Raw genomic sequence first — 20,189 nt, forward strand, 5'->3', positions numbered from 1 at the left:
TTTTTGTTCACACTATCTTTCTCACTATGTAGATGGACAAGCAACATGTGGTCAGGATGGCCGAGTGGTCTAAGGCGCTGCGTTAAGGCCGCAGTCTCTCCTGGAGGCGTGGGTTCGAATCCCACTTCTGACAAAACTTTAAGTCCATTTTGTCTCTGCGTTCCTTCAGAATCTCAGCTAAAAATTGGCAGTGCATATAATATCTGAATAAGTACCAAACTTCAGTTTCAACTGCAAATGAATTTGCCCAATTCTGTCTTCAAGCTCGTATAATATTCTTCTAGCACTAGTGGTGTTTTATGTGTTTTTTGGGGGGTGCCTAAAAAATCCCTTTTATTGAAGAAATGGCTTACATTCAGTCTTGTGATATTTTTGGTTTCCAATAAGTAGATTTTTAATTTTATGTAACCTCATTTTCTAATGATCCATTCAAGAGATGTTTCCACTATGAAATGAAGAGCAAGGGGAAAGAGCACAAATGATAGAGCCAGTGAGTGAGATGGGGTGTTGAGGAAGGAGAGAATGAAACAAAGACAGAGTGAGTGAACGGCAGGTAGGCATAGAAGAGGAGACTAGAAGTGAAGGTGACTTGCTTTTCCCTGCTCTTGACCTCCCACCCATCTCAAACCAATCACAAACATACCTTCTATGCAACGTTGGTATGCAGAACTTCACTCCTCAGCCAGTGAGGGTGAGTCCCAAGCCAGGGGCTAGAGAGCAAAAGAATGGATGTGCTCAGACGTTCCTTGCTAGGGACAGTTGATCTGAAACAAGGCCTGCTCTCTTGTTTCCAGCAAGGATCTAGAAATTCTGCATGAATCTGCAAGGCACATTGACAGCATAAATTTGGATAAACTGCCCCACCTTCTGCCTTCCTACTTCCTGAGCAGTAGTTGTTTGTGTATAAAGAGAGAAGTCGCAGGCAAGATAATTTTGTGAGTAGGATACAGAACCCTAAATAGCTGGTGAGAGGTATAAGTTATTCTAAAAGCATAAAAACAGTACACCTGTGAAATGAAATGCTTTCATATGTGATCTTCTGTGTTTATTGTCCTGTGCAAAAAGTTGCACCTTGTGTTTGAAGGTTGAAATTATTTCAAGCTTGCATGGACGCAGAAATTTCTGAGTGACTTTTATACATTTCTTAGGACTCTTCACTGTCAGGATGGCCGAGTGGTCTAAGGCGCTGTGTTTAGGCTGCAGTCTCCTCTGGAGGCGTGGGTTCGAATCCCACTTCTGAAATGACTTTTGGAGATATAATCTTCTACATCAGGATAACATCTGATGGAAGTTGCATCTGTTCGTCTTCACCAGGGACGTTATTCCGTCCTCGTCTAGTCAAGAGAGCTTGGGTTTCTCATATATTTCTGTTGTACAAAGTCTTGCTGATAAAGTGCAATCCTTACCAAATGAGCTTAGGACCCATGTAAGAGCTCATCTAGAAGAGTCATGCTCTTGTATTCCCTGGCCAGACAGGCCATGTATATTTGGAAGAATGCCAAGCACCTGGTAGACAGCTGTACTCCAGCACACTTACAGCAATGTCCTCAGGGCTGTGATCAGGGGCTGCTTAGATTTGCGTATTCCACCCTATGTTGTGACATTGAGCTCCCTTGTTGAATTTGCTTTAGTCAGCCAAGATGTGGCTGTTGACTCAATTTCAAAGCAGCTTTGGGCCGTTCAAGTGGCTGGTGAATAGCACTTTCTCTTTGTACGCTTTAAAGGTCTAAAGAGTTCTTCATAGGTACTGCTCTGTATGGATTGTTCAAAGATCTGTTGGAAATGCTTATAATGGGATAAATAAATTGAGGGCATGCCTTTTCGGTACCAAACTTGCATGGCTGTCTGGCTTGTGGAAGGTGCTGCAAATGCAAGTCAGGATGGCTGAGTGGTCTAAGGCGCTGCGTTCAGGACGCAGTCTCTTCTGGAGGCGTGGGTTCAAATCCCACTTCCGACAAACCTGTGTTTAATCTTCTTTTTTCTTGAGGGAGAAAATCAGATCATTTCCCTCACATGGGCTTATATGGTTGTCTTTTTGGAAAAGTGCAGTGAGTTTTTTTCTTGCTATAGCCACTTATGGCCTAAGATGTGTGTTTTTTTTGTTCACACTATCTTTCTCACTATGTAGATGGACAAGCAACATGTGGTCAGGATGGCCGAGTGGTCTAAGGCACTGCGTTAAGGCCGCAGTCTCTCCTGGAGGCGTGGGTTCGAATCCCACTTCTGACAAACCTTTAAGTCCATTTTGTCTCTGCGTTCCTTCAGAATCTCAGCTAAAAATTGGCAGTGCATATAATATCTGAATAAGTACCAAACTTCAGTTTCAACTGCAAATGAATTTGCCCAATTCTGTCTTCAAGCTCGTATAATATTCTTCTAGCACTAGTGGTGTTTTATGTGTTTTTTGGGGGGTGCCTAAAAAATCCCTTTTATTGAAGAAATGGCTTACATTCAGTCTTGTGATATTTTTGGTTTCCAATAAGTAGATTTTTAATTATATGTAACCTCATTTTCTAATGATCCATTCAAGAGATGTTTCCACTATGAAATGAAGAGCAAGGGGAAAGAGCACAAATGATAGAGCCAGTGAGTGAGATGGGGTGTTGAGGAAGGAGAGAATGAAACAAAGACAGAGTGAGTGAACGGCAGGTAGGCATAGAAGAGGAGACTAGAAGTGAAGGTGACTTGCTTTCCCTGCTCTTGACCTCCCACCCATCTCAAACCAATCACAAACATACCTTCTATGCAACGTTGGTATGCAGAACTTCACTCCTCAGCCAGTGAGGGTGAGTCCCAAGACAGGGGCTAGAGAGCAAAAGAATGGATGTGCTCAGACGTTCCTTGCTAGGGACAGTTGATCTGAAACAAGGCCTGCTCTCTTGTTTCCAGCAAGGATCTAGAAATTCTGCATGAATCTGCAAGGCACATTGACAGCATAAATTTGGATAAACTGCCCCACCTTCTGCCTTCCTACTTCCTGAGCAGTAGTTGTTTGTGTATAAAGAGAGAAGTCGCAGGCAAGATAATTTTGTGAGTAGGATACAGAACCCTAAATAGCTGGTGAGAGGTATAAGTTATTCTAAAAGCATAAAAACAGTACACCTGTGAAATGAAATGCTTTCATATGTGATCTTCTGTGTTTATTGTCCTGTGCAAAAAGTTGCACCTTGTGTTTGAAGGTTGAAATTATTTCAAGCTTGCATGGACGCAGAAATTTCTGAGTGACTTTTATACATTTCTTAGGACTCTTCACTGTCAGGATGGCCGAGTGGTCTAAGGCGCTGTGTTTAGGCCGCAGTCTCCTCTGGAGGCGAGGGTTCAAATCCCACTTCTGAAATGACTTTTGGAGATATAATCTTCTTCATCAGGACAACATCTGATGGAAGTTGCTTCTGTTCGTCTTCACCTGGGACGTTATTCTGTCCTCGTCTAGTCAAGAGAGCTTGGGTTTCTCATATATTTCTGTTGTACAAAGTCTTGCTGATAAAGTGCAATCCTTACCAAATGAGCTTAGGACCCATGTAAGAGCTCATCTAGAAGAGTCATGCTCTTGTATTCCCTGGCCAGACAGGCCATGCAAATTTGGAAGAATGCCAAGCACCTGGTAGACAGCTGTACTCCAGCACACTTACAGCAATGTCCTCAGGGCTGTGATCAGGGGCTGCTTAGATTTGCGTATTCCACCCTATGTTGTGACATTGAGCTCCCTTGTTGAATTTGCTTTAGTCAGCCAAGATGTGGCTGTTGACTCCATTTCAAAGCAGCTTTGGGCCGTTCAAGTGGCTGGTGAATAGCACTTTCTCTTTGTACGCTTTAAAGGTCTAAAGAGTTCTTCATAGGTACTGCTCTGTATGGATTGTTCAAAGATCTGTTGGAAATGATTATAATGGGATAAATAAATTGAGGGCATGCCTTTTCGGTACCAAACTTGCATGGCTGTCTGGCTTGTGGAAGGTGCTGCAAATGCAAGTCAGGATGGCCAAGTGGTCTAAGACTCTGCGTTCAGGTTGCAGTCTCTTCTGGAGGCGTGGGTTCAAATCCCACTTCTGACAAACCTGTGTTTAATCTTCTTTTTTCTTGAGGGAGAAAATCAGATCATTTCCCTCACATGGGCTTATATGGTTGTCTTTTTGGAAAAGTGCAGTGAGTTTTTTTCTTGCTATAGCCACTTATGGCCTAAGATGTGTGTTTTTTTTGTTCACACTATCTTTCTCACTATGTAGATGGACAAGCAACATGTGGCCAGGATGGCCGAGTGGTTTAAGGCGCTGCGTTAAGGCCGCAGTCTCTCCTGGAGGCGTGGGTTCGAATCCCACTTCTGACAAAACTTTAAGTCCATTTTGTCTCTGCGTTCCTTCAGAATCTCAGCTAAAAATTGGCAGTGCATATAACATCTGAATAAGTACCAAACTTCAGTGTCAACTGCAAATGAATTTGCCCAATTCTGTCTTCAAGCTCGTATAATATTCTTCTAGCACTAGTGGTGTTTTATGTGTTTTTTGGGGGGTGCCTAAAAATCCCTTTTATTGAAGAAATGGCTTACATTCAGTCTTGTGATATTTTTGGTTTCCAATAAGTAGATTTTTAATTTTATGTAACCTCATTTTCTAATGATCCATTCAAGAGATGTTTCCACTATGAAATGAAGAGCAAGGGGAAAGAGCACAAATGATAGAGCCAGTGAGTGAGATGGGGTGTTGAGAAAGGAGAGAATGAAACAAAGACAGAGTGAGTGAACGGCAGGTAGGCATAGAAGAGGAGACTAGAAGTGAAGGTGACTTGCTTTTCCCTGCTCTTGACCTCCCACCCATCTCAAACCAATCACAAACATACCTTCTATGCAACGTTGGTATGCAGAACTTCACTCCTCAGCCAGTGAGGGTGAGTCCCAAGCCAGGGGCTAGAGAGCAAAAGAATGGATGTGCTCAGACGTTCCTTGCTAGGGACAGTTGATCTGAAACAAGGCCTGCTCTCTTGTTTCCAGCAAGGATCTAGAAATTCTGCATGAATCTGCAAGGCACATTGACAGCATAAATTTGCATAAACTGCCCCACCTTCTGCCTTCCTACTTCTTGAGCAATAGTTGTTTGTGTATAAAGAGAGAGGTCGCAGGCAAGATAATTTTGTGAGTAGGATACAGAACCCTAACTAGCTGGTGAGAGGTATAAGTTATTCTAAAAGCATAAAAACAGTACACCTGTGAAATGAAATGCTTTTATATGTGATCTTCTGTGTTTATTGTCCTGTGCAAAAAGTTGCACCTTGTGTTTGAAGGTTGAAATTATTTCAAGCTTGCATGGACGCAGAAATTTCTGAGTGACTTTTATACATTTCTTAGGACTCTTCACTGTCAGGATGGCCGAGTGGTCTAAGGCGCTGTGTTTAGGCTGCAGTCTCCTCTGGAGGCGTGGGTTCGAATCCCACTTCTGAAATGACTTTTGGAGATATAATCTTCTTCATCAGGATAACATCTGATGGAAGTTGCATCTCTTCGTCTTCACCTGGGACGTTATTCCGTCCTCGTCTAGTCAAGAGAGCTTGGGTTTCTCATATATTTCTGTTTTACAAAGTCTTGCTGATAAAGTGCAATCCTTACCAAATGAGCTTAGGACCCATGTAAGAGCTCATCTAGAAGAGTCATGCTCTTGTATTCCCTGGCCAGACAGGCCATGCAAATTTGGAAGAATGCCAAGCACCTGGTAGACAGCTGTACTCCAGCACACTTACAGCAATGTCCTCAGGGCTGTGATCAGGGGCTGCTTAGATTTGTGTATTCCACCCTATGTTGTGACATTGAGCTCCCTTGTTGAATTTGCTTTAGTCAGCCAAAATGTGGCTGTTGACTCAATTTCAAAGCAGCTTTGGGCCGTTCAAGTGGCTGGTGAATAGCACTTTCTCTTTGTACTCATTAAAGGTCTAAAGAGTTCTTCATAGGTACTGCTCTGTATGGATTGTTCAAAGATCTGTTGGAAATGCTTATAATGGGATAAATAAATTGAGGGCATGCCTTTTCCGTACCCCACTTGCATGGCTGTCTGGCTTGTGGAAGGTGCTGCAATTGCAAGTCAGGATGGCCGAGTGGTCTAAGGCGCTGCGTTCAGGTCGCAGTCTCTTCTGGAGGCGTGGGTTCAAATCCCACTTCAGACAACCCTGTGTTTAATCTTCTTTTTTCTTGAGGGAGAAAATCAGATCATTTCCCTCACATGGGCTTATATGGTTGTCTTTTTGGAAAAGTGCAGTGAGTATTTTTTCTTGCTATAGCCACTCATGGCCTAAGATGTGTGTTTTTTTTTGTTCACACTATCTTTCTCACTATGTAGATGAACAAGCAACATGTGGTCAGGATGGCCGAGTGGTCTAAGGCGCTGCGTTAAGGCCGCAGTCTCTCCTGGAGACGTGGGTTCGAATCCCATTTCTGACAAAACTTTAAGTCCATTTTGTCTCTGCGTTCCTTCAGAATCTCAGCTAAAAATTGGCAGTGCATATAATATCTGAATAAGTACCAAACTTCAGTTTCAACTGCAAATGAATTTGCCCAATTCTGTCTTCAAGCTCGTATAATATTCTTCTAGCACTAGTGGTGTTTTATGTGTTTTTTGGGGGGTGCCTAAAATATCCCTTTTATTGAAGAAATGGCTTACATTCAGTCTTGTGATATTTTTGGTTTCCAATAAGTAGATTTTTAATTTTATGTAACCTCATTTTCTAATGATCCATTCAAGAGATGTTTCCACTATGAAATGAAGAGCAAGGGGAAAGAGCACAAATGATAGAGCCAGTGAGTGAGATGGGGTGTTGAGGAAGGAGAGAATGAAACAAAGACAGAGTGAGTGAACGGCAGGTAGGCATAGAAGAGGAGACTAGAAGTGAAGGTGACTTGCTTTTCCCTGCTCTTGACCTCCCACCCATCTCAAACCAATCACAAACATACCTTCTATTCAACGTTGGAATGCAGAACTTCACTCCTCAGCCAGTGAGGGTGAGTCCCAAGCCAGGGGCTAGAGAGCAAAAGAATGGATGTGCTCAGACGTTCCTTGCTAGGGACAGTTGATCTGAAACAAGGCCTGCTCTCTTGTTTCCAGCAAGGATCTAGAAATTCTGCATGAATCTGCAAGGCACATTGACAGCATAAATTTGCATAAACTGCCCCACCTTCTGCCTTCCTACTTCCTGAGCAGTAGTTGTTTGTGTATAAAGAGAGAGGTCGCAGGCAAGGTAATTTTGTGAGTAGGATACAGAACCCTAAATAGCTGGTGAGAGGTATAAGTTATTCTAAAAGCATAAAAACAGTACACCTGTGAAATGAAATGCTTTCATATGTGATCTTCTGTGTTTATTGTCCTGTGCAAAAAGTTGCACCTTGTGTTTGAAGGTTGAAATTATTTCAAACTTGCATGGACGCAGAAATTTCTGAGTGACTTTTATACATTTCTTAGGACTCTCCACTGTCAGGATGGCCGAGTGGTCTAAGGCGCTGTGTTTAGGCCACGGTCTCCTCTGGAGGCGTGGGTTCGAATCCCACTTCTGACATGACTTTTGGAGATATAATCTTCTTCATCAGGATAACATCTGATGGAAGTTGCATCTGTTCGTCTTCACCTGGGACGTTATTCCGTCCTCGTCTAGTCAAGAGAGCTTGGGTTTCTCATATATTTCTGTTGTACAAAGTCTTGCTGATAAAGTGCTATCCTTACCAAATGAGCTTAGGACCCATGTAAGAGCTCATCTAGAAGAGTCACGCTCTTGTATTCCCTGGCCAGACAGGCCATGCAAATTTGGAAGAATGCCAAGCACCTGGTAGACAGCTGTACTCCAGCACACTTACAGCAATGTCCTCAGGGCTGTGATCAGGGGCTGCTTAGATTTGCGTATTCCACCCTATTTTGTGACATTGAGCTCCCTTGTTGAATTTGCTTTAGTCAGCCAAGATGTGGCTGTTGACTCAATTTCAAAGCAGCTTTGGGCCGTTCAAGTGGCTGGTGAATAGCACTTTCTCTTTGTACGCTTTAAAGGTCTAAAGAGTTCTTCATAGGTACTGCTCTGTATGGATTGTTCAAAGATCTGTTGGAAATGCTTATAATGGGATAAATAAATTGAGGGCATGCCTTTTCGGTACCAAACTTGCATGGCTGTCTGGCTTGTGGAAGGTGCTGCAAATGCAAGTCAGGATGGCTGAGTGGTCTAAGGCGCTGCGTTCAGGACGCAGTCTCTTCTGGAGGCGTGGGTTCAAATCCCACTTCTGACAAACCTGTGTTTAATCTTCTTTTTTCTTGAGGGAGAAAATCAGATCATTTCCCTCACATGGGCTTATATGGTTGTCTTTTTGGAAAAGTGCAGTGAGTTTTTTTCTTGCTATAGCCACTTATGGCCTAAGATGTGTGTTTTTTTTGTTCACACTATCTTTCTCACTATGTAGATGGACAAGCAACATGTGGTCAGGATGGCCGAGTGGTCTAAGGCGCTGCGTTAAGGCCGCAGTCTCTCCTGGAGGCGTGGGTTCGAATCCCACTTCTGACAAAACTTTAAGTCCATTTTGTCTCTGCGTTCCTTCAGAATCTCAGCTAAAAATTGGCAGTGCATATAATATCTGAATAAGAACCAAACTTCAGTTTCAACTGCAAATGAATTTGCCCAATTCTGTCTTCAAGCTCGTATAATATTCTTCTAGCACTAGTGGTGTTTTATGTGTTTTTTGGGGGGTGCCTAAAAAATCCCTTTTATTGAAGAAATGGCTTACATTCAGTCTTGTGATATTTTTGGTTTCCAATAAGTAGATTTTTAATTTTATGTAACCTCATTTTCTAATGATCCATTCAAGAGATGTTTCCACTATGAAATGAAGAGCAAGGGGAAAGAGCACAAATGATAGAGCCAGTGAGTGAGATGGGGTGTTGAGGAAGGAGAGAATGAAACAAAGACAGAGTGAGTGAACGGCAGGTAGGCATAGAAGAGGAGACTAGAAGTGAAGGTGACTTGCTTTTCCCTGCTCTTGACCTCCCACCCATCTCAAACCAATCACAAACATACCTTCTATGCAACGTTGGTATGCAGAACTTCACTCCTCAGCCAGTGAGGGTGAGTCCCAAGCCAGGGGCTAGAGAGCAAAAGAATGGATGTGCTCAGACGTTCCTTGCTAGGGACAGTTGATCTGAAACAAGGCCTGCTCTCTTGTTTCCAGCAAGGATCTAGAAATTCTGCATGAATCTGCAAGGCACATTGACAGCATAAATTTGGATAAACTGCCCCACCTTCTGCCTTCCTACTTCCTGAGCAGTAGTTGTTTGTGTATAAAGAGAGAAGTCGCAGGCAAGATAATTTTGTGAGTAGGATACAGAACCCTAAATAGCTGGTGAGAGGTATAAGTTATTCTAAAAGCATAAAAACAGTACACCTGTGAAATGAAATGCTTTCATATGTGATCTTCTGTGTTTATTGTCCTGTGCAAAAAGTTGCACCTTGTGTTTGAAGGTTGAAATTATTTCAAGCTTGCATGGACGCAGAAATTTCTGAGTGACTTTTATACATTTCTTAGGACTCTTCATTGTCAGGATGGCCGAGTGGTCTAAGGCGCTGTGTTTAGGCTGCAGTCTCCTCTGGAGGCGTGGGTTCGAATCCCACTTCTGAAATGACTTTTGGAGATATAATCTTCTACATCAGGATAACATCTGATGGAAGTTGCATCTGTTCGTCTTCACCAGGGACGTTATTCCGTCCTCGTCTAGTCAAGAGAGCTTGGGTTTCTCATATATTTCTGTTGTACAAAGTCTTGCTGATAAAGTGCAATCCTTACCAAATGAGCTTAGGACCCATGTAAGAGCTCATCTAGAAGAGTCATGCTCTTGTATTCCCTGGCCAGACAGGCCATGCAAATTTGGAAGAATGCCAAGCACCTGGTAGACAGCTGTACTCCAGCACACTTACAGCAATGTCCTCAGGGCTGTGATCAGGGGCTGCTTAGATTTGCGTATTCCACCCTATGTTGTGACATTGAGCTCCCTTGTTGAATTTGCTTTAGTCAGCCAAGATGTGGCTGTTGACTCAATTTCAAAGCAGCTTTGGGCCGTTCAAGTGGCTGGTGAATAGCACTTTCTCTTTGTACGCTTTAAAGGTCTAAAGAGTTCTTCATAGGTACTGCTCTGTATGGATTGTTCAAAGATCTGTTGGAAATGCTTATAATGGGATAAATAAATTGAGGGCATGCCTTTTCGGTACCAAACTTGCATGGCTGTCTGGCTTGTGGAAGGTGCTGCAAATGCAAGTCAGGATGGCTGAGTGGTCTAAGGCGCTGCGTTCAGGACGCAGTCTCTTCTGGAGGCGTGGGTTCAAATCCCACTTCTGACAAACCTGTGTTTAATCTTCTTTTTTCTTGAGGGAGAAAATCAGATCATTTCCCTCACATGGGCTTATATGGTTGTCTTTTTGGAAAAGTGCAGTGAGTTTTTTTCTTGCTATAGCCACTTATGGCCTAAGATGTGTGTTTTTTTTGTTCACACTATCTTTCTCACTATGTAGATGGACAAGCAACATGTGGTCAGGATGGCCGAGTGGTCTAAGGCGCTGCGTTAAGGCCGCAGTCTCTCCTGGAGGCGTGGGTTCGAATCCCACTTCTGACAAACCTTTAAGTCCATTTTGTCTCTGCGTTCCTTCAGAATCTCAGCTAAAAATTGGCAGTGCATATAATATCTGAATAAGTACCAAACTTCAGTTTCAACTGCAAATGAATTTGCCCAATTCTGTCTTCAAGCTCGTATAATATTCTTCTAGCACTAGTGGTGTTTTATGTGTTTTTTGGGGGGTGCCTAAAAAATCCCTTTTATTGAAGAAATGGCTTACATTCAGTCTTGTGATATTTTTGGTTTCCAATAAGTAGATTTTTAATTATATGTAACCTCATTTTCTAATGATCCATTCAAGAGATGTTTCCACTATGAAATGAAGAGCAAGGGGAAAGAGCACAAATGATAGAGCCAGTGAGTGAGATGGGGTGTTGAGGAAGGAGAGAATGAAACAAAGACAGAGTGAGTGAACGGCAGGTAGGCATAGAAGAGGAGACTAGAAGTGAAGGTGATTTGCTTTCCCTGCTCTTGACCTCCCACCCATCTCAAACCAATCACAAACATACCTTCTATGCAACGTTGGTATGCAGAACTTCACTCCTCAGCCAGTGAGGGTGAGTCCCAAGACAGGGGCTAGAGAGCAAAAGAATGGATGTGCTCAGACGTTCCTTGCTAGGGACAGTTGATCTGAAACAAGGCCTGCTCTCTTGTTTCCAGCAAGGATCTAGAAATTCTGCATGAATCTGCAAGGCACATTGACAGCATAAATTTGGATAAACTGCCCCACCTTCTGCCTTCCTACTTCCTGAGCAGTAGTTGTTTGTGTATAAAGAGAGAAATCGCAGGCAAGATAATTTTGTGAGTAGGATACAGAACCCTAAATAGCTGGTGAGAGGTATAAGTTATTCTAAAAGCATAAAAACAGTACACCTGTGAAATGAAATGCTTTCATATGTGATCTTCTGTGTTTATTGTCCTGTGCAAAAAGTTGCACCTTGTGTTTGAAGGTTGAAATTATTTCAAGCTTGCATGGACGCAGAAATTTCTGAGTGACTTTTATACATTTCTTAGGACTCTTCACTGTCAGGATGGCCGAGTGGTCTAAGGCGCTGTGTTTAGGCCGCAGTCTCCTCTGGAGGCGAGGGTTCAAATCCCACTTCTGAAATGACTTTTGGAGATATAATCTTCTTCATCAGGATAACATCTGATGGAAGTTGCTTCTGTTCGTCTTCACCTGGGACGTTATTCTGTCCTCGTCTAGTCAAGAGAGCTTGGGTTTCTCATATATTTCTGTTGTACAAAGTCTTGCTGATAAAGTGCAATCCTTACCAAATGAGCTTAGGACCCATGTAAGAGCTCATCTAGAAGAGTCATGCTCTTGTATTCCCTGGCCAGACAGGCCATGCAAATTTGGAAGAATGCCAAGCACCTGGTAGACAGCTGTACTCCAGCACACTTACAGCAATGTCCTCAGGGCTGTGATCAGGGGCTGCTTAGATTTGCGTATTCCACCCTATGTTGTGACATTGAGCTCCCTTGTTGAATTTGCTTTAGTTAGCCAAGATGTGGCTGTTGACTCAATTTCAAAGCAGCTTTGGGCCGTTCAAGTGGCTGGTGAATAGCACTTTCTCTTTGTACGCTTTAAAGGTCTAAAGAGTTCTTCATAGGTACTGCTCTGTATGGATTGTTCAAAGATCTGTTGGAAATGATTATAATGGGATAAATAAATTGAGGGCATGCCTTTTTGGTACCAAACTTGCATGGCTGTCTGGCTTGTGGAAGGTGCTGCAAATGCAAGTCAGGATGGCCAAGTGGTCTAAGACTCTGCGTTCAGGTTGCAGTCTTTTCTGGAGGCGTGGGTTCGAATCCCACTTCTGACAAAACTTTAAGTCCATTTTGTCTCTGCGTTCCTTCAGAATCTCAGCTAAAAATTGGCAGTGCATATAATATCTGAATAAGTACCAAACTTCAGTTTCAACTGCAAATGAATTTGCCCAATTCTGTCTTCAAGCTCTTATAATATTCTTCTAGCACTGGTGGTGTTTTATGTGTTTTTTGGGGGGTGCCTAAAAAATCCCTTTTATTGAAGAAATGGCTTACATTCAGTCTTGTGATATTTTTGGTTTCCAATAAGTAGATTTTTAATTTTATGTAACCTCATTTTCTAATGATCCATTCAAGAGATGTTTCCACTATGACATGAAGAGCAAGGGGAAAGAGCACAAATGATAGAGCGAGTGAGTGAGATGGGGTGTTGAGGAAGGAGAGAATGAAACAAAGACAGAGTGAGTGAACGGCAGGTAGGCATAGAAGAGGAGACTAGAAGTGAAAGTGACTTGCTTTTCCCTGCTCTTGACCTCCCACCCATCTCAAACCAATCACAAACATACCTTCTATGCAACGTTGGTATGCAGAACTTCACTCCTCAGCCAGTGAGTGTGAGTCCCAAGCCAGGGGCTAGAGAGCAAAAGAATGGATGTGCTCAGACGTTCCTTGCTAGGGACAGTTGATCTGAAACAAGGCCTGCTCTCTTGTTTCCAGCAAGGATCTAGAAATTCTGCATGAATGTGCAAGGCACATTGACAGCATAAATTTGCATAAACTGCCCCACCTTCTGCCTTCCTACTTCCTGAGCAGTAGTTGTTTGTGTATAGAGAGAAAGGTCGCAGGCAAGGTAATTTTGTGAGTAGGATACAGAACCCTAAATAGCTGGTGAGAGGTATAAGTTATTCTAAAAGCATAAAAACAGTACACCTGTGAAATGAAATGCTTTCATATGTGATCTTCTGTGTTTATTGTCCTGTGCAAAAAGTTGCACCTTGTGTTTGAAGGTTGAAATTATTTCAAGCTTGGATGGACGCAGAAATTTCTGAGTGACTTTTATACATTTCTTAGGACTCATCACTGTCAGGATGGCCGAGTGGTCTAAGGTGCTGTGTTTAGGCCACAGTCTCCTCTGGAGACGTGGGTTCGAATCCCACTTCTGAAATGACTTTTGGAGATATAATCTTCTTCATCAGGATAACATCTGATGGAAGTTGCTTCTGTTCGTCTTCACCTGGGACGTTATTCTGTCCTCGTCTAGTCAAGAGAGCTTGGGTTTCTCATATATTTCTGTTGTACAAAGTCTTGCTGATAAAGTGCAATCCTTACCAAATGAGCTTATGACCCATGTAAGAGCTCATCTAGAAGAGTCATTCTCTTGTATTCCCTGGCCAGACAGGCCATACAAATTTGGAAGAATGCCAAGCACCTGGTAGACAGCTGGACTCCAGCACACTTACAGCAATTTCCTCAGGGCAGTGATCAGGGGCTGCTTAGATTTGCGAATTCCACCCTATGTTGTGACATTGAGATCCCTTGTTGAATTTGCTTTAGTCAGCCAAGATGTGGCTATTGATTCAATTTCAAAGCAGCTTTGGGCCGTTCAAGTGGCTGGTGAATAGCACTTTCTCTTTGTACGCTTTAAAGGTCTAAAGAGTTCTTCATAGGTACTGCTCTGTATGGATTGTTCAAAGATCTGTTGGAAATGCTTATAATGGGATAAATAAATTGAGGGCATGCCTTTTCGGTACCCCACTTGCATGGCTGTCTGGCTTGTGGAAGGTGCTGCAAATGCAAGTCAGGATGGCCGAGTGGTCTAAGGCGCTGCGTTCAGGTCGCAGTCTCTTCTGGAGGCGTGGGTTCAAATCCCACTTCTGACAAACCTGTGTTTAATCTTCTTTTTTCTTGAGGGAGAAAATCAGATCATTTCCCTCACATGGGCTTATATGGTTGTCTTTTTGGAAAAGTGCAGTGAGTTTTTTTCTTGCTATAGCCACTTATGGCCTAAGATGTGTGTTTTTTTTGTTCACACTATCTTTCTCACTATGTAGATGGACAAGCAACATGTGGTCAGGATGGCCGAGTGGTCTAAGGCGCTGCGTTAAGGCCGCAGTCTCTCCTTGAGGCGTGGGTTCGAATCCCACTTCTGAGAAAACTTTAAGTCCATTTTGTCTCTGCGTTCCTTCAGAATCTAAGCTAAAAATTGGCAGTGCATAAAATATCTGAATAAGTACCAAACTTCAGTTTCAACTGCAAATGAATTTGCCCAATTCTGTCTTCAAGCTCTTATAATATTCTTCTAGCACTAGTGGTGTTTTATGTGTTTTTTGGGGGGTGCCTAAAAAATCCCTTTTATTGAAGAAATGGCTTACATTCAGTCTTGTGATATTTTTGGTTTCCAATAAGTAGATTTTTAATTTTATGTAATCTCATTTTCTAATGATCCATTCAAGAGATGTTTCCACTATGAAATGAAGAGCAAGGGGAAAGAGCACAAATGATAGAGCGAGTGCTGCTCTTGACCTCCCACCCATCTCAAACCAATCACAAACATACCTTCTATGCAACGTTGGTATGCAGAACTTCACTCCTCAGCCAGTGAGGGTGAGTCCCAAGCCAGGGGCTAGAGAGCAAAAGAATGGATGTGCTCAGACGTTCCTTGCTAGGGACAGTTGATCTGAAACAAGGCCTGCTCTCTTGTTTCCAGCAAGGATCTAGAAATTCTGCATGAATCTGCAAGGCACATTGACAGCATAAATTTGCATAAACTGCCCCACCTTCTGCCTTCCTACTTCCTGAGCAGTAGTTGTTTGTGTATAAAGAGAGAGGTCGCAGGCAAGATAATTTTGTGAGTAGGATACAGAACCCTAAATAGCTGGTGAGAGGTATAAGTTATTCTAAAAGCATAAAAACAGTACACCTGTGAAATGAAATGCTTTCATATGTGATCTTCTGTGTTTATTGTCCTGTGCAAAAAGTTGCACCTTGTGTTTGAAGGTTGAAATTATTTCAAGCTTGCATGGACGCAGACATTTCTGAGTGACTTTTATACATTTGTTAGGCCTCTACAATGTCAGGATGGCCGAGTGGACTAAGGCGCTGTGTTTAGGGTGCAGTCTCCTCTGGAGTTGTGGGTTCGAATCCCACTTCTGAAATGACTTTTGGAGATATAATCTTCTTCATCAGGATAACATCTGATGGAAGTTGCATCTGTTCGTCTTCACCTGGGACGTTATTCCGTCCTCGTCTAGTCAAGAGAGCTTGGGTTTCTCATATATTTCTGTTGTACAAAGTCTTGCTGATAAAGTGCAATCCTTACCAAATGAGCTTAGGACCCATGTAAGAGCTCATCTAGAAGAGTCATGCTCTTGTATTCCCTGGCCAGACAGGCCATGCAAATTTGGAAGAATGCCAAGCACCTGGTAGACAGCTGTACTCCAGCACACTTACAGCAATGTCCTTAGGGCTGTGATCAGGGGCTGCTTAGATTTGCGTATTCCACCCTATGTTGTGACATTGAGCTCCCTTGTTGAATTTGCTCTAGTCAGCCAAGATGTGGCTGTTGACTCAATTTCAAAGTAGCTTTGGGCCGTTCAAGTGGCTGGTGAATAGCACTTTCTCTTTGTACGCTTTAAAGGTCTAAAGAGTTCTTCATAGGTACTGCTCTGTATGGATTGTTCAAAGATCTGTTGGAAATGCTTATAATGGGATAAATAAATTGAGGGCATGCCTTTTCGGTACCCCACTTGCATGGCTGTCTGGCTTGTGTAAGGTGCTGCAAATGCAAGTCAGGATGGCCGAGTGGTCTAAGGCGCTGCGTTCAGGTAGCAGTCTCTTCTGGAGGTGTGGGTTCAAATCCCACTTCTGACAAACCTGTGTTTAATCTTCTTTTTTCTTGAGGGAGAAAATCAGATCATTTCCCTCACATGGGCTTATATGGTTGTCTTTTTGGAAAAGTGCAGTGAGTTTTTTTCTTGCTATAGCCACTTATGGCCTAAGATGTGTGTTTTTTTTGTTCACACTATCTTTCTCACTATGTAGATGGACAAGCAACATGTGGTCAGGATGGCCGAGTGGTCTAAGGCGCTGCGTTAAGGCCGCAGTCTCTCCTCGAGGCGTGGGTTCGAATCCCACTTCTGACAAAACTTTAAGTCCATTTTGTCTCTGCGTTCCTTCAGAATCTAAGCTAAAAATTGGCAGTGCATACAATATCTGAATAAGTACCAAACTTCAGTTTCAACTGCAAATGAATTTGCACAATTCTGTCTTCAAGCTCTTATAATATTCTTCTAGCACTAGTGGTGTTTTATGTGTTTTTTGGGGGGTGCCTAAAAAATCCCTTTTATTGAAGAAATGGCTTACATTCAGTCTTGTGATATTTTTGGTTTCCAATAAGTAGATTTTTAATTTTATGTAACCTCATTTTCTAATGATCCATTCTAGAGATGTTTCCACTATGAAATGAAGAGCAAGGGGAAAGAGCACAAATGATAGAGCGAGTGAGTGAGATGGGGTGTTGAGGAAGGAGAGAATGAAACAAAGACAGAGTGAGTGAACGGCAGGTAGGCATAGAAGAGGAGACTAGAAGTGAAAGTCACTTGCTTTTCCCTGCTCTTGACCTCCCACCCATCTCAAACCAATCACAAACATACCCTCTATGCAACGTTGGTATGCAGAACTTCACTCCTCAGCCAGTGAGGGTGAGTCCCAAGCCAGGGGCTAGAGAGCAAAAGAATGGATGTGCTCAGAAGTTCCTTGCTAGGGACAGTTGATCTGAAACAAGGCCTGCTCTCTTGTTTCCAGCAAGGATCTAGAAATTCTGCATGAATGTGCAAGGCACATTGACAGCATAAATTTGCATAAACTGCCCCACCTTCTGCCTTCCTACTTCCTGAGCAGTAGTTGTTTGTGTATAGAGAGAAAGGTTGCAGGCAAGGTAATTTTGTGAGTAGGATACAGAACCCTAAATAGCTGGTGAGAGGTATAAGTTATTCTAAAAGCATAAAAACAGTACACCTGTGAAATGAAATGCTTTCATATGTGATCTTCTGTGTTTATTGTCCTGTGCAAAAAGTTGCACCTTGTGTTTGAAGGTTGAAATTATTTCAAGCTTGCATGGACGCAGAAATTTCTGAGTGACTTTTATACATTTCTTAGGACTCTTCACTGTCAGGATGGCCGAGTGGTCTAAGGCGCTGTGTTTAGGCTGCAGTCTCCTCTGGAGGCGTGGGATCGAATCCCACTTCTGAAATGACTTTTGGAGATATAATCTTCTTCATCAGGATAACATCTGATGGAAGTTGCATCTGTTCGTCTTCACCAGGGACGTTATTCCGTCCTCGTCTAGTCAAGAGAGCTTGGGTTTCTCATATATTTCTGTTGTACAAAGTCTTGCTGATAAAGTGCAATCCTTACCAAATGAGCTTAGGACCCATGTAAGAGCTCATCTAGAAGAGTCATGCTCTTGTATTCCCTGGCCAGACAGGCCATGCAAATTTGGAAGAATGCCAAGCACCTGGTAGACAGCTGTACTCCAGCACACTTACAGCAATGTCCTCAGGGCTGTGATCAGGGGCTGCTTAGATTTGCGTATTCCACCCTATGTTGTGACATTGAGCTCCCTTGTTGAATTTGCTTTAGTCAGCCAAGATGTGGCTGTTGACTCAATTTCAAAGCAGCTTTGGGCCGTTCAAGTGGCTGGTGAATAGCACTTTCTCTTTGTACGCTTTAAAGGTCTAAAGAGTTCTTCATAGGTACTGCTCTGTATGGATTGTTCAAAGATCTGTTGGAAATGCTTATAATGGGATAAATAAATTGAGGGCATGCCTTTTCGGTACCAAACTTGCATGGCTGTCTGGCTTGTGGAAGGTGCTGCAAATGCAAGTCAGGATGGCCAAGTGGTCTAAGACTCTGCGTTCAGGTTGCAGTCTCTTCTGGAGGCGTGGGTTCAAATCCCACTTCTGACAAACCTGTGTTTAATCTTCTTTTTTCTTGAGGGAGAAAATCAGATCATTTCCCTCACATGGGCTTATATGGTTGTCTTTTTGGAAAAGTGCAGTGAGTTTTTTTCTTGCTATAGCCACTTATGGCCTAAGATGTGTGTTTTTTTTGTTCACACTATCTTTCTCACTATGTAGATGGACAAGCAACATGTGGTCAGGATGGCCGAGTGGTCTAAGGCGCTGCGTTAAGGCCGCAGTCTCTCCTGGAGGCGTGGGTTCGAATCCCACTTCTGACAAAACTTTAAGTCCATTTTGTCTCTGCGTTCCTTCAGAATCTCAGCTAAAAATTGGCAGTGCATATAATATCTGAATAAGTACCAAACTTCAGTTTCAACTGCAAATGAATTTGCCCAATTCTGTCTTCAAGCTCGTATAATATTCTTCTAGCACTAGTGGTGTTTTATGTGTTTTTTGGGGGGTGCCTAAAAAATCCCTTTTATTGAAGAAATGGCTTACATTCAGTCTTGTGATATTTTTGGTTTCCAATAAGTAGATTTTTAATTTTATGTAACCTCATTTTCTAATGATCCATTCAAGAGATGTTTCCACTATGAAATGAAGAGCAAGGGGAAAGAGCACAAATGATAGAGCCAGTGAGTGAGATGGGGTGTTGAGGAAGGAGAGAATGAAACAAAGACAGAGTGAGTGAACGGCAGGTAGGCATAGAAGAGGAGACTAGAAGTGAAGGTGACTTGCTTTTCCCTGCTCTTGACCTCCCACCCATCTCAAACCAATCACAAACATACCTTCTATGCAACGTTGGTATGCAGAACTTCACTCCTCAGCCAGTGAGGGTGAGTCCCAAGCCAGGGGCTAGAGAGCAAAAGAATGGATGTGCTCAGACGTTCCTTGCTAGGGACAGTTGATCTGAAACAAGGCCTGCTCTCTTGTTTCCAGCAAGGATCTAGAAATTCTGCATGAATCTGCAAGGCACATTGACAGCATAAATTTGGATAAACTGCCCCACCTTCTGCCTTCCTACTTCCTGAGCAGTAGTTGTTTGTGTATAAAGAGAGAAGTCGCAGGCAAGATAATTTTGTGAGTAGGATACAGAACCCTAAATAGCTGGTGAGAGGTATAAGTTATTCTAAAAGCATAAAAACAGTACACCTGTGAAATGAAATGCTTTCATATGTGATCTTCTGTGTTTATTGTCCTGTGCAAAAAGTTGCACCTTGTGTTTGAAGGTTGAAATTATTTCAAGCTTGCATGGACGCAGAAATTTCTGAGTGACTTTTATACATTTCTTAGGACTATTCACTGTCAGGATGGCCGAGTGGTCTAAGGCGCTGTGTTTAGGCTGCAGTCTCCTCTGGAGGCGTGGGTTCGAATCCCACTTCTGAAATGACTTTTGGAGATATAATCTTCTACATCAGGATAACATCTGATGGAAGTTGCATCTGTTCGTCTTCACCAGGGACGTTATTCCGTCCTCGTCTAGTCAAGAGAGCTTGGGTTTCTCATATATTTCTGTTGTACAAAGTCTTGCTGATAAAGTGCAATCCTTACCAAATGAGCTTAGGACCCATGTAAGAGCTCATCTAGAAGAGTCATGCTCTTGTATTCCCTGGCCAGACAGGCCATGCAAATTTGGAAGAATGCCAAGCACCTGGTAGACAGCTGTACTCCAGCACACTTACAGCAATGTCCTCAGGGCTGTGATCAGGGGCTGCTTAGATTTGCGTATTCCACCCTATGTTGTGACATTGAGCTCCCTTGTTAAATTTGCTTTAGTCAGCCAAGATGTGGCTGTTGACTCAATTTCAAAGCAGCTTTGGGCCGTTCAAGTGGCTGGTGAATAGCACTT

General features: G+C 42.8%; 18 non-coding genes across 18 annotated transcripts; all 18 read left to right on the top strand.

The window, feature by feature from the left end:
- The first annotated feature begins 50 nt into the window (after nt 1-50).
- On the top strand, nt 51-133 carry TRNAL-AAG (transfer RNA leucine (anticodon AAG)). The gene has a single exon. It is a non-coding gene; the product is annotated as a tRNA-Leu (tRNA).
- A 1,026-nt stretch (nt 134-1,159) lies between these two features.
- On the top strand, nt 1,160-1,242 carry TRNAL-UAG (transfer RNA leucine (anticodon UAG)). The gene has a single exon. It is a non-coding gene; the product is annotated as a tRNA-Leu (tRNA).
- Nucleotides 1,243-1,874: 632 nt separating this feature from the next.
- On the top strand, nt 1,875-1,957 carry TRNAL-CAG (transfer RNA leucine (anticodon CAG)). Its single transcript has one exon. It is a non-coding gene; the product is annotated as a tRNA-Leu (tRNA).
- Nucleotides 1,958-2,146: 189 nt separating this feature from the next.
- TRNAL-AAG (transfer RNA leucine (anticodon AAG)) lies at nt 2,147-2,229 on the top strand. The gene has a single exon. It is a non-coding gene; the product is annotated as a tRNA-Leu (tRNA).
- A 2,012-nt stretch (nt 2,230-4,241) lies between these two features.
- On the top strand, nt 4,242-4,324 carry TRNAL-AAG (transfer RNA leucine (anticodon AAG)). Its single transcript has one exon. It is a non-coding gene; the product is annotated as a tRNA-Leu (tRNA).
- A 1,025-nt stretch (nt 4,325-5,349) lies between these two features.
- Nucleotides 5,350-5,432, top strand: TRNAL-UAG (transfer RNA leucine (anticodon UAG)). The gene has a single exon. It is a non-coding gene; the product is annotated as a tRNA-Leu (tRNA).
- Nucleotides 5,433-6,064: 632 nt separating this feature from the next.
- Nucleotides 6,065-6,147, top strand: TRNAL-CAG (transfer RNA leucine (anticodon CAG)). Its single transcript has one exon. It is a non-coding gene; the product is annotated as a tRNA-Leu (tRNA).
- A 191-nt stretch (nt 6,148-6,338) lies between these two features.
- TRNAL-AAG (transfer RNA leucine (anticodon AAG)) lies at nt 6,339-6,421 on the top strand. The gene has a single exon. It is a non-coding gene; the product is annotated as a tRNA-Leu (tRNA).
- A 1,026-nt stretch (nt 6,422-7,447) lies between these two features.
- On the top strand, nt 7,448-7,530 carry TRNAL-UAG (transfer RNA leucine (anticodon UAG)). Its single transcript has one exon. It is a non-coding gene; the product is annotated as a tRNA-Leu (tRNA).
- A 632-nt stretch (nt 7,531-8,162) lies between these two features.
- Nucleotides 8,163-8,245, top strand: TRNAL-CAG (transfer RNA leucine (anticodon CAG)). The gene has a single exon. It is a non-coding gene; the product is annotated as a tRNA-Leu (tRNA).
- Nucleotides 8,246-8,434: 189 nt separating this feature from the next.
- Nucleotides 8,435-8,517, top strand: TRNAL-AAG (transfer RNA leucine (anticodon AAG)). Its single transcript has one exon. It is a non-coding gene; the product is annotated as a tRNA-Leu (tRNA).
- Nucleotides 8,518-9,543: 1,026 nt separating this feature from the next.
- On the top strand, nt 9,544-9,626 carry TRNAL-UAG (transfer RNA leucine (anticodon UAG)). Its single transcript has one exon. It is a non-coding gene; the product is annotated as a tRNA-Leu (tRNA).
- A 632-nt stretch (nt 9,627-10,258) lies between these two features.
- TRNAL-CAG (transfer RNA leucine (anticodon CAG)) lies at nt 10,259-10,341 on the top strand. The gene has a single exon. It is a non-coding gene; the product is annotated as a tRNA-Leu (tRNA).
- A 189-nt stretch (nt 10,342-10,530) lies between these two features.
- On the top strand, nt 10,531-10,613 carry TRNAL-AAG (transfer RNA leucine (anticodon AAG)). Its single transcript has one exon. It is a non-coding gene; the product is annotated as a tRNA-Leu (tRNA).
- Nucleotides 10,614-14,177: 3,564 nt separating this feature from the next.
- On the top strand, nt 14,178-14,260 carry TRNAL-CAG (transfer RNA leucine (anticodon CAG)). Its single transcript has one exon. It is a non-coding gene; the product is annotated as a tRNA-Leu (tRNA).
- Nucleotides 14,261-16,439: 2,179 nt separating this feature from the next.
- TRNAL-AAG (transfer RNA leucine (anticodon AAG)) lies at nt 16,440-16,522 on the top strand. The gene has a single exon. It is a non-coding gene; the product is annotated as a tRNA-Leu (tRNA).
- A 2,013-nt stretch (nt 16,523-18,535) lies between these two features.
- On the top strand, nt 18,536-18,618 carry TRNAL-AAG (transfer RNA leucine (anticodon AAG)). Its single transcript has one exon. It is a non-coding gene; the product is annotated as a tRNA-Leu (tRNA).
- A 1,026-nt stretch (nt 18,619-19,644) lies between these two features.
- TRNAL-UAG (transfer RNA leucine (anticodon UAG)) lies at nt 19,645-19,727 on the top strand. Its single transcript has one exon. It is a non-coding gene; the product is annotated as a tRNA-Leu (tRNA).
- Nucleotides 19,728-20,189: the final 462 nt, after the last annotated feature.

The sequence above is a fragment of the Lissotriton helveticus genome, chromosome 8 (assembly GCF_964261635.1).
Source record: "Lissotriton helveticus chromosome 8, aLisHel1.1, whole genome shotgun sequence".
Taxonomy (NCBI): domain Eukaryota; kingdom Metazoa; phylum Chordata; class Amphibia; order Caudata; family Salamandridae; genus Lissotriton; species Lissotriton helveticus.